The sequence below is a fragment of the Colossoma macropomum genome, unplaced genomic scaffold (genome assembly GCF_904425465.1).
Source record: "Colossoma macropomum unplaced genomic scaffold, Colossoma_macropomum, whole genome shotgun sequence".
Taxonomy (NCBI): Eukaryota; Metazoa; Chordata; class Actinopteri; order Characiformes; family Serrasalmidae; genus Colossoma; species Colossoma macropomum.
The window spans coordinates 1-9491 of NW_023495386.1; the positions used below are offsets into that span (position 1 = coordinate 1).

The following is a 9491-nucleotide window of genomic DNA, read 5'->3' on the forward strand; positions in this document are numbered from 1 at the left end:
CAAACAAAGATGCTGCTGATGTTCTCAGAATATTGGCCCCCAGAGTCCAGACCAGATTACGTTGACTGTGAAAAGCAGAAAATGCTAAACCAGCTTCTAAGACTGTACTTTGAAGGTGTGGAAAAATATAACTGCTTATTAATTTTGAAAAACTGAAAGTAAGGAAGCTGTATGAAGGCAAAGTGTGGACACACTAAATCCTTTTTTTTTATTTTTTTTTATTTCATATTTAGTGGTTAGGACTTGAAGCTGAAAAATGAATAGATTTTATTTCATGGCCATTTTGACTGGAAAATGAATCAATCAAAGAGTGATCTGACTTTTGTACAGAAACTAGTCTTTCTTTGGAAATTGCTCATAAATGCATCATAAATCCCAGCTTTGTGGAGCATCATGAGCATAGGACTTTACTAAATACTGTGGGCAATGCATCAAAGACTCTCTGGACTAATAAAATAAACTTTTTTCTGTTGCTCTTTACCTTTTGTTATAAATCTCACCATTGTTGGGTGGATGCTGATATCCAGACAAAGTTGTAGCTGTGTGTAATTCTTTCAGCTTTTGTAATTAATTCTACGGTTCTATGGGGTGAATAAAATCAGCTAATTTTTATGACCCAACCCTGATCGGTGCTTCATTGTCCAACAGTTTTATCTAAAAGCTTCTTGGTTGTGACAGTGGTGTTTGTTCAGGTATGCACTAATAAACTGTGGAGCCAACGTTAATGACGGTTAGATAGAGAGAATATGCCTTGCCATTTTTCTTACTGTTTGACACAAGATGACCCAGTTGCATTTTATACAATATTAACAGTTTTCCTCTCGTCTCTGTGGTAGGCTTTTAATGAAGGACGTGCAGTCCACTTTGGGCATTTTTGAGGGACAGCCAGGCAACCTTTTTTTTTTTTCTTATGATCAGGCATCCCTAGATAAGGGAAAGTATTATACTGGAGGGAAGCTGATTGCCTGGTCTCTGTTGCATGGGGGACCAGGCATTAAGGCATTACATCCCAGCCTTTATCAGTTAATGTGTGGTCAGGCTCTAGATCTTGAAGGATTTGATATTTCCATCTTGCCAAACAAGTGTGTGCAGGACAAGCTTCAGCAGGTATTCTGACACTTTGCCATTTTTTGCTTTGTTGTTTTGAAGTTAGAGCTCATTTTAAATTTTACAGAAATGAACTTTGAGGGGGGAAAAAGAACCGTGTATTACTTTGTTTCTTATCTCGTACTTTAATATTTTGTTGAACAACCTAAAACACTGTATATTTAATGTAGCCTTAATTTCTGTTTTGGTTTCTATGCCTTGTCTTCTGCTGTATTCTTAGATAAAAGAATGCAAAACTGAGGAGGCATGGAAAAACCTTCAGGACGGTTTGGGTGACTGGATTGCAGACTGTGGTGTGCCAGGGGTATATGAAGCCAAAGTCCATGACATTCCTCAGATACTTTCCCAAGTTGTGAAGCATTTCATCTTTCACAGGTATTATTCCCAGTACTGTCAGGACTTAATGTTTTTTGTGCTCCAGGTATTGCACAGCAATACCTGATAAAATAGTAGACAGGATTTTTTGACTAATATTATTGCTTAGTGCTAATAACGGCTTATTCTGATTGACTAGTTGGTGCGATCCTTCTAGCTAATTATCACTGTAAACTTTTTCTTTTATTCATTTAGTGCAAATATTTAATTTGTTAATTTTTATTTCAGAACTGCAAACATGGTTGAGCAGTTTAAACAAGGAATCAACTCTTGTGGCAAACTTTGGGAAACTGTGGAGAGGTACTGGAACACATTTCAGTGCCTGTTTACACACACAGAGGGACCACTGACAAGAGCTGCCTTTCGGTGTCTTTTTGATGTCATTTGGAGTGACGAAGGGACGAACAACAAGGAAGTTGAAGAGGACACTATGTTTGTATGGGAATGTCTTCTCAACAGTGTGCAAGGTAAAATCCATCCTGCTTGTGAAGTTGATAATGCTGTTGTGTACTTTTTACTGTGCAGTCTGGATGTTATTATGGAACAGTATTTAAATAAAGAGCACAAAATGTTCACAATATCAAAGCTGTGCCACAGTAAATTCCTAGTTTTTGTGTGTGTGTGTGTGTGTGTGTGTGTCTGTTTTTAACAGAAAAACAAACTCCTTTCACCTTTGAGGACCTACTGGTGTTACGGGAGCAGATGCAGTACCACCTCTTGGATTTCCACAGCGACTTCAAATACAGTTTTATGATCAGGGCAATCGTTTTCCTTATGCCTCAACTTGCTCTGTGACACTCTTCTTTCCTCGTGGCATCCAGAATTAAAATGAGTTACTTGATCTGATGACTGATGCTGTACTTGGTTCTTTGGGATTTGGAAAAGTTTAGTCTGTAGTCTAGCCAGCTGTAGAAAGTTTGAAAAAGAATTTCCATAGCTATATGTTCACCTGAGGAATTAATGTTCTACACATTTTACTCTCAGTGTTGAGCCTGCTTTAGTTATTTTATGCATTGCAATGCAAAAAAACTCACTGACCTAAGTGAGTATCTGTGATTTTAAAAAAAGTTATATGCTTTTAAACAAAGCTACAACAAGCTTGTGGATGATGTTAGTCAGTTTTAGTTTCTTTTTTACGTTTGACATTTTTAGTATTGTAATCACCTTTGGAACAGTTTCTGTTGGTGCATTACAGTTACAAGAACAACAGTTTAATAAATCTTTGCTGTTGTAAATGGCATGGCTTCTCTATGTAGTGTGTTTTACATGAAAAAAAAAAAAGGGAAATTTTCAGTCTGCTTTGTGTTTACATCCTAACAAGAACTACACATTGATGTTGTGTATATACTGTACAATCTTTTTTGGGCTTTTTTTAGCAAAATGTCAGAAAGCATTAGGCTGAAAGCATAGTGGTGTTCTCCCTACAGCAAGTTAAATATTTGTCTTTCAAATCTGCAATTCTTGTGAGGACATCCTGAAGAATCTGCTGTTGTTCTTCGTTAAGGTGGATGTGTGGTCGCCTCACCACTACTGCCTGGTCAAAGACCTCTTCTTCGGCTTCTAACTGCTCTAGCTGCACACCATGTTGTGCTAGCAGTGTTTCCAAGTTGTCCTCACTGTATGGGTTCTCACCAAAAACGTTGCTGATTGCAGTACTGTCTACTAGCTGGTTGCCAACCATGCCCTCCAGCCACTTTTGGTTAGGGGTGCAATAATTTTCGCTCCTCATGCTGTGGTTGTTCCATGCATTTCTGAAAGTGTTCAATCTCTCTCTAATTTCTGGCAGGTACACTGTTTGGAGCGAGTATTTCTGGATTTCATTGTCTGGTTCCAGAAGGCCTTCATTCTCGTAAGAGTAAAATAACTTGTAATAGTAATGGATGACATGTGTGAACACATCCCTCCAGAGGCGTTCAATTCGTTGATTGTGGACTGATAGCCCAGTAATGTGGCTACCTCGTCCTTCCCCATTCAGCAGGTTCATTAACAGTGCTACCAGTGTATTTTCACCCCCTTGATCCGATCTGACCCTTGAGGGAAGTCCGTACCGACAGGTTGCCCTAACAACGTGAGCCAGAACTGTCTGGGCAGTGTTGTCTGTACTGGCGGTCAGGTAGGTGATAACCGGTGAATATCCGTCTATACCGCCGTGCGTCACTATACCCCAGCTGGGAAAACAGACGTGAGTGTTTTAAGAGTCGGGTTTATCATTACATCATCACAAAAATGCCAAATTCATTGAACAGAATTAAATTACACGTAATTTTACCGTATGAGGCGCATGTGTCCGTCGATGTGCCATAGACTGTTCGGAAACGGTACATGATATGTGCGCCTTGCAATAACGTTGATCCACCTTTGCGCAGCTGCTGCGGGATTGATTCTGTTCAGCGTGTCGCGCACTCGACGTCGAGGAACCTGTATACCCGCAGCAGAAAGATAGCTCCTCATCATCTACCAGGACAGTTCTCAAAATTAGACATACATTAACTAGGCAACGTTTTCCTATAGAAGGTTAACAGATTTTCGAATGGATGGCTTAACTGCAAGAATTCAGCCTCTTACCTCACAACCTGACCTGGGATGTTGTTGATGTAGCGTTCTTACGAGCTGTTCGAGATCACGGTCACTGATCGGAGTAAATCTTTGTCTAATGGAAATGCCCAGAGATCTTAGTTTTCTATAAATGAAGGATGACGAGCAACCAAGAAGCCGTGCCATCGCCTTCGCCTTAAATCCTTGGTTCAATAAAAGTTCCAGTTGTTCTCTTGATACATCTATTCTGGGTCTTCCACGGGAGCCTGAAATATCCAATGCGAGCAACACACTGAACACAGGCAATGTTCAAAGCGTAGTTACAGAACTAATCAGAGAAGTATTTTGAATTAATGCAGTAGGCCTGCATAGTGGTTGTTTAATGCATACCGGTGCTACTACGCTGAGCAGAGTATGAAGTAGTTGGCACATCAGCAGTTATGGAAGACTGTAATGCAGTCAGACACTCAAACAACTCTGTGAACGTTTCAAGGTTCAAATGGTGCTCAATACGACACAGATTAGCAATGAGAGAATAAATAATACCAACATCGCGCAGGCCTCCATTGCTGCCTTGCTGGAAGTTTCTTTCTATTAGCCTGACTCTCCTCATAATCTTCCCAAGAACTAAGTCCGCCATTGCCAGAGTTTAACAGTAGTCTACGCTGAAGCAGTATGGCCTCGTCGTGTGTGCACGTACGTCACAGAGGAGACAGGAGCACTTTCATTTAAAGTGTTGTGAAACATTCACGTTTTTAAAGCTTTTTTTAATGTATTTTTTAAATATGCTGCAAGATCTGTTAAGTACAAGCTTTACTATTTTTTCCCGAAAACTAAATTTTACAATGTACGTGGAACTTGGTGTTGTCTCTTTAAGAAAAGCACAAACCAGATTATCTCCGCCTTCACATCCACATGCAAATCAAGATAATTAACATTAGAACATGTAATAATTTCTACATGTTAAATTCAATTTTCACTTGCACAAATTTTATTGTAAAAAAAGTCGAATATTAAAACACTTTACATAGTTATTTGCAGTTTTGCTGAGCTGAACATACGAAGCTGCACTCACCACGGCAGCGTGCACACGCTCTACTGCCGAGGCTGCACCGAATCACCAATATATATAGGAGCTGTGATACGCTGACCGACCAGCAGGTGGTGCCACACAACATTAATACAACTATTGTACGCCGTTACATATACACATTAATTCAGTGTCAGAATTTCATTGTTAACTATTTACCACGTAGGTCTGTTTAATGTTGAATGTAGGTTATTTTTCCATCATCGTTAAACAACAAAATGCAACCGTAATTCAGCATTGAATCAATGTACTTCTGCTATCTGGGGAGTATTTCTAGTGGATAAGCGCTCTCGGAGACCTTTTTTTTCCAACGTCTGCCTGTAAAAACACAGTGGGGCTAAAATGATCAGAGCAGCGCTGAGTTCACTGAGAAACAGTAGGTAATTCGGCCTGTAATGTTCTCAGAAGGTGGGGAGAAAAACACAGACAGGGCCAATTCGGACAGAAATAAAATCACAGGAGCACCCGTGAAAGAAGAAAATCACCCCAGGACCCCGTGTAAATTTGATCCTGTCCGAACTGGGCTTACGTTGTGAATGGAGCTCCATGGAATTCTGCAAAGTTGCCAAAAGGTAGTTTTAATACCTGACAACCTTACTGAATAATGAGGTTGTGACAACGTCGTGACAACCTTGTTCAGACAACGTAAACAGCACCGCCTTTTGACAACGTTGTAAGAAAACAGACAACGTTGTGTGTTTGCTGGGATCATGAAATCGTTGTTTTAGGCGTTTGTTGTTTTAGGCGCTCAAACGCTTTGTATAGCTGTTTATAACAGAAATAGCTGTAATAAATAGCTGTTATAGCTATTTCTGCTACAAAATACCCTTCAACTGCAATGGAACCGACCTAAAATCACAATTTCATGAGAACGAATACTACTACTATAACTTGAGTGACTAAACTTGTACAATCATGAAATCATTCATGTGGTTTTAGCCGTTTGGTTACACTGAAAAGGCGTTTTCTGCACCCCACAAGCGCTCAAATGTTTTGTAAAAGCCAGGGCTGCTCTGCAGTATTATTTTTAAGTGAAAACATTATAATGATAATAACCAGACATTTCTGCTTAATTTCTGCTATGGAACCGACCTAAAATCACATTTTCATGAAAAAGAATACACTACTTTAACTTGGGTGACTAAACCTGTACAATCATGAAATCGTGGTTTTAGGCGTTTGGATACACTGAAAAGGCTTTTACTGCACTCCACAAGCGCTCAAATGCTTTAGAAGAGCCAGAAACGATATGCACCCTTATGTACCACGGTAAAGTTAGTTTTATGTTCTATATTCGTCTTTTCGGCGCTTATAACATTTGATCGGACTACGGTAGTCAGTAAAGACTAAAAGGACACGTGTGCTTTTGCAGTTTGGGTGACATTTAACGTACCACTCTATTTGTGTTAATACCATAAAACTGAGACAAGTTTTTCAATCGGAAGAAAAAGCATGCACTTCTAGACCACGCCTACATCCATGCACACGCATTTGTTTTCCTCCAAAGCGTTTCTGTGCATTTAAATACATATTTTAATTGTTCATGCTAACAATAGACACCGTCAGACGATAATACGTCAATAGCTCCGTAAACACTGTGTCCATACACATCTGATTAATTGTGTTTTTGCTCTAAATTATGGTTAGAAATTCACACCACTTTAATTTAGAAAAAGGACTTTGAATTAACCTGTAACTAAAATGTACTTGCCAATACTTGTCCTAACAGTACTGAGCATACCTTACCTGTAAAAACTGATATTACCTGTATACTGATATAGCTAGTTAGCTTGATAACGGAGGTTCAGTAATCGTCAGACATTAGCAGTCTTGAAGGTTCAATAGATCCTTAACCATCTAAAATATTAGTTTTAAAAATGAGAGTGTAGAAAAGAAAACGTCTTATTTAAGTGGATCTAATTGCAAATCAAACGTGTTTTAAATCCATCAAACACTGAGTCAGATTTAAGTTTTAAATCTTTTACATTTTTTTCATTTTGAATTTCGATAACATTTTAGACTTTGAACATTTAAATCAGCAGTGTTTGGTGCAGATACTTTTCAGTAATGACACACAAACTTTGAATTTTACTTGAGGATATAATGTAGCTAAAATACTGCTTAGGTTCAAAACGCAGCATTCACTGCAATTAATGCAGCTGAAATGCTTTTGAAGGTTAAAATACAAATATTAATATAAAGTAATTATTGCAGTACATTCAAAATTCAAAAGCTGCGTATGATTGCTGAAACTTAACTGCACCATATACAATTGTTTGTAGTGTTTGGTGTAATACAGCTGAAATGCTACTGAAATTCAAAATTGATAAAAGTTAATAAAACATAGTTACAGCAATATATTCCAAAATCCAAAGGCTGTGCATCATTGCTGACACCTTGCTGCACCATATACAGCTGTTTTTAACATTGTAAAAAATGCAGCTGAAATGTTATTGAAATTCAAAATTCATAAAAATGAATAAAAAAGTAGTTACAGCAATATATCAAAAATCCAAAGGCTGTGCATCATTGCTGACACTGCACTGCACCATGAACAGTTATTTTTAGTGTTGTATGTAAGATGGCCGAAATATTATTGAAGTTCAAATTAAATAAAAATTAATATAAAGTAGTTATTGCATTATATCCAAAATCCAAAGGGTGTGCATCATTGCTGACGCCTTGCTGAACCATACGCAGTTATTTTTTGTGTTGTATATAATATAGCTCAAATATTATTGTAATTCAAATTATATAAAAATTAATATAAAGCAGTTATTTCATTATATCCAAAATCCAATTCATGCATTTTGAATTTCAATAGCATTTCAACCACATTACATACATCACTAAAAAACTTCAATAATATTTCAGCCATCTTACATACAACACTAAAAACAACTGTGTATGGTGCAGTGCAGTGTTAGCAATGATGCACACCCTTTGGATTTTGGATAGAATGCAATAACTACTTTAAATTAATTTTTATTTATTTTGAACTTCAATAATATTTTGCCCATCTTACATACAACACTAAAAATAACTGTGTATGGTGCAGTGCAGTGTCAGCAATGATGCACACCCTTTGGATTTTGGATAGAATGCAATGACTACTTTAAATTAAATTTTATTTATTTTGAACTTCAATAATATTTCAGCGCCCTGCGATGGACTGGCAACCTGTCCAGGGTGTATCCTGCTTTCCACCCAATGACAGCTGGGATAGGCTCCAGCACCCCACCGCAACCCAGACAGATAAGTGGTTTAGATGATGTATGTATGTATGTAATATTTCTGCCATCTTACACACAACACTAAAAACAACTGTGTCTAGTGCAGTGCAGTGTTGGCAATGATGCACACTCTTTGGATTTTGGATATAATGCAATAACTACTTTATATTAATTTGTATGCATTTTGAACTTCAATAATATTTTGCCCATCTTACATACAACACTAAAAATAACTGTTCATGGTGCAGTGCAGTGTCAGCAATTATGCACAGCCTTTGGATTTTTGATATATTGCTGTAACTACTTTATATTAATTTTTATGTATTTTGAATTTCAATAATATTTCAGCTGCATTATTTACAACATTAAAAACAGCTGTATATGGTGTAGTGGGGTGTCAGCAATGATGCACAGCCTTTGGATTTTTGCTATATTGCTGTAACTATGTTTTATTTATTTTTTTCAATATTTTGAATTTCAATAATATTTCAGCTACATTATATACAACGTTAAAAACAGTTGTGTATAGTGCAGTGAGGTGTCAGCAATGATGCACACCCTTTGGATTTTGGATATATTGCTGTAACTACTTTTTATTAATTTTTATTTATTTTGAATTTCAATAATATTTTAGCTAAATTATATACAACATTAAAAACAGTTGTATATGGTGCAGCAAGGTGTCAGCAATGATGCACAGCCTTTGGATTTTGGAATATATTGCTGTAACTATGCTTTATTAACTTTTATCAATTTTGAATTTCAATAGCATTTCCGCTGTATTATACCAAACACTACAAACAATTGTGTATGGTGCAGTTAAGTTTCAGCAATCATACGCAGCTTTTGAATTTTGAATGTACTGCAATAATTACTTTATATTAATATTTGTATTTTAACCTTCAAAAGCATTTCAGCTGCATTAATTGCAGTGAATGCTACATTTTGAACCTAAGCAGTATTTTAGCTACATTATATCCTCAAGTAAAATTCAAAGTTTGTGTGTCATTACTGAAAAGTATCTGCACCAAACACTGCTGATTTACATGTTCAAAGTCTAAAATGTTATCGAAATTCAAAATGAAAAAAATGCAAAAACACAATTAATCAGATGTGTATGGACACAGTGTTTACGGAGCTATTGACGTATT

At 37.0% G+C, this 9491-nt stretch overlaps 1 long non-coding RNA gene across 1 annotated transcript; it reads left to right on the forward strand.

The window, feature by feature from the left end:
* The first annotated feature begins 59 nt into the window (after nt 1–59).
* Nucleotides 60–2541, forward strand: LOC118801987. Its single transcript, XR_005006605.1, has 4 exons — nt 60–115; nt 1328–1482; nt 1711–1949; nt 2135–2541. It is a non-coding gene; the product is annotated as an uncharacterized LOC118801987 (long non-coding RNA).
* Nucleotides 2542–9491: the final 6950 nt, after the last annotated feature.